This window comes from Symphalangus syndactylus, chromosome 6, assembly GCF_028878055.3.
Source record: "Symphalangus syndactylus isolate Jambi chromosome 6, NHGRI_mSymSyn1-v2.1_pri, whole genome shotgun sequence".
Taxonomy (NCBI): Eukaryota; Metazoa; Chordata; class Mammalia; order Primates; family Hylobatidae; genus Symphalangus; species Symphalangus syndactylus.
In genome coordinates, this window is record NC_072428.2 from 80054950 (window position 1) to 80057988 (window position 3039).

General features: G+C 49.1%; 1 pseudogene; it reads right to left on the reverse strand.

Annotated features, from left to right (window-relative positions):
* Positions 1-222: 222 nt before the first annotated feature.
* Positions 223-2573, reverse strand: LOC134736954 (transcription factor NF-E4-like; annotated as a pseudogene).
* Positions 2574-3039: the final 466 nt, after the last annotated feature.

The following is a 3039-nucleotide window of genomic DNA, read 5'->3' on the forward strand; positions in this document are numbered from 1 at the left end:
AGCAGAGTTGGGCATGAGGGCAGGACTAAGAAAGAATGAGTGAAGGAAAAGGTGTGAAGGGAGCAGAAGAATGGAGGGGTGGCTCAGGGTTTGGAGACTTGTCCATCAATTCCCACAACAGAGACTTGGGAAGACTAGGTGGGTCCTGAAAATTAGGTAAAGCAGAGTAGGTTGCCTCGGTATCAATTAAAAAACATACTGATCTACTTGCCACCATCAGGGTTACCCTTGGCTCAGATGAAGAGATAGTAGTTGCCAGGGTGTCCGATCCAGGGCACCATCAGTATTCAGCAGCAAGGCCAATGAGATCCAAGTAGGAGGTTTTGGCTGGCTCAGGAAGGGATGAGGGTTGTCCTTCCAGAGGCCACTCACAGTCTGACTTCCAGTGGGGTCCTCTGCAGAAGGGGCATTGCCTGATGTGCTTACCTGTGTTTGGGCATTGTCTGGACCAGTGGCCTTCATTGCTACACTTGAAACAGGTGCGAGGTGGAGGTGGATTACTAGGAGGCTTCCGTGTGGAGCTGTGGCCCTGTGGGTGTGCAGGGCCCTGATTGCGGAGGCAAGCATTTGAAATTCTGCCTGTTTTTGCCTTTTATCTTCCTCATCACGATTGTTAAAGACTTTGAAGGCTAAATTAAGAAGGTCTTATTGTGGGGTTTGAGGGCCGTCGTCAAGCTTCTGAAGCCTGTGCTGGATATCAGGGGTGGATTGAGAGATGAACCGAAGGTTTAAAATAGTGGTTCCTTCTGGGCTAGCTGGGTCTAGGTTGGTATGTTTTCTCATGGCTTCAGTTAAATGAGAGAGGAAAAGAGCTGGGCTTTCGTCAGGACCTTAGGTGATTTCTGTAAGTTTTTCATAGTTTACCACTTTATGGGCACCCTTTTTGAGTCCTGCAAGGAGACACAAAATCATGTGGTCTCAATGGTGGTGCCCAGGGGCCCCATCTTGATAATCCCAATGGGGGTCCTGGTTGGGGACTGCCTCTATGCCAGTAGGCTGGGTAGGTGCCTGGTGATGAATTGTATCAGCATGCACCTGAGCTAGGGTCCAGGTATGGTCCTGGTCTTCTGGGGTGAGGGTGGAAGAGAGGATAATGTAGAAGTCATGCCAAATTAGTTCGTAAGAGTGGGTGAGGTACTGAAACTCTAATGTAAGAGGTAGGGTCTTCTGGAAATGAACTGAGTCTTTTGTTAATTTGAGAGAGATCAGTGAGGGAGAATGGAACATGAACTCTAACAATACCTTCAGTTCCTGCTACTTCCTGAAGGGGGCACTCTAGCACAGGTGCTGAAGTAAGGGTGGGGCATGGGCCAAAGATGGCACCTGAGCGAGTATGGGCGGGAGAAAAGGAAGAACCTGGAAGTGGTTCCTGTTGAGGGTTTGAAGGGGGAAGGGAGGTTGAGTTAATAGGCAGTGGAGGATAGATAGGGGCATAAGGTGGTGGCATGCATTTAAAGGCCTCAGGAGAGGGTGGTGGGGGAAGAGAATGGGTACAGGCAGTGCTAGAATTGTCCTGAGCAGAGGATGGTGTTGGAAGAGAAGTGGATACTCCTTGAGGGGGTGCTGGCTGGGAAGATGGTGGCTGATAAGATGGCGGCAAGGAAGATGGCGGCTGGGAAGATGGCAGCTGGGAAGACAGAGGAGTCTTGGGGGTTAAAGAAGATGGTTGAGAGGGACAGGTAGGGGCTGGGAGGGGTGGACAGCAGTCTGTTGGATCGAACAAGGAAAAAGGGGTAGGGTCAGGAGGAGAAGGCAATCAGGATGGTGAGAATGGAGGAGGAGGATTTGAACAGGTGTTGCAGAGGTTGGGTTGTGATCTGAGTGTGAAAAAGGCCTGGACATAAGGAATTTCTCCCCATTTTTCCAGTCGTCGGCAATAATTGCTTAAGTCAGTTAAGACTGTAAAGTCGAATGTTCCATTTGCAGGCCATTTGGACCCATTATCCAATTTGTACTGTGGCCAGACTCAATTGCAAAAAAAAAAAAAGACAAGGTGCTTAGGGTGGATATGTTGCCTGAGGCCTAAAGATTGCAGGTTTTTTTATGAGGCATCCTAGCGGGCTATCCTTTGGAATGGAAGACAGGGAATTTCCCATAACGGAGGGTAGGCTTGGGAGAACAGGGAAAAGGAGACTGTCCTGGATGGCCAGAGGGAGATGATAAAAGGAGCGATCATCACCGCTGCCTTTTTTGTTCCCAGAATGTGATCAAATGGCTTAGGGGTGACCCCCTAAGACCAGATTATCAGCGAGTGCCTGGCACATGCTGGAGCCTTCTTGCACCAACGTTGGATTTTTGTACCGGAGAAACCAAGAGAGGCTGTGCAGATTTCTGTTAACCAGGCTCCCAGGAAACTTACCAGTAGGCAATATCAGTGACCGATGTGCATGCACAGAGAGGTGACTGGAGGCTGAGGACCTTCCTTTGTCCAACTGCTGTGCCCTGCTCTCCAGCGGGGAGGAGTAGGTCCACAGGTGATGTGGACTGGAGCCCATCCCAGGTTTTGGCACCAAATGCAAAGCTCTTGTATTGGTTTGAACCCCAAGAACATGCCAACAAACAACAATAGGCATTGTGGAGCAACACGCTGTTTTAATGAGCACCTTGGTGCAGATGGGCTGAGGCCTAAAATGGTGTCAGCCCCAAGTGATGATGGGGCAGGAGTTTTATAGTCTCCTGTAAACAGGAAGTGTCCCAGTCTGATGTAACTGCTATGTGGTACCCGGACAGCCTCTCTCTCTTGATCTCCAGGGGATCCATGCCTTCTGGCCATCTCTCTTCCTGCTTCTGCTATCTTTCTGATGAATGCTGCTGGTGCAAGTGGCCTTGTGCCTTGGGACTGGGCCTGAGGAGGGAGGAATTATTCATCCCCCAGACTTTCAGGACCCAGGGAGAATCTTTCAGAAAGGAAATGAAAACCAGCTATACAGAAAACAATTGATTATAACTCATAAACGAGCCTTGTGTAGAAAATGCTATAATCTTGTTAAATTTATTTGCTTTCTGCCTATATAAGCAAGAATTTGGCTTTTAGCTTTG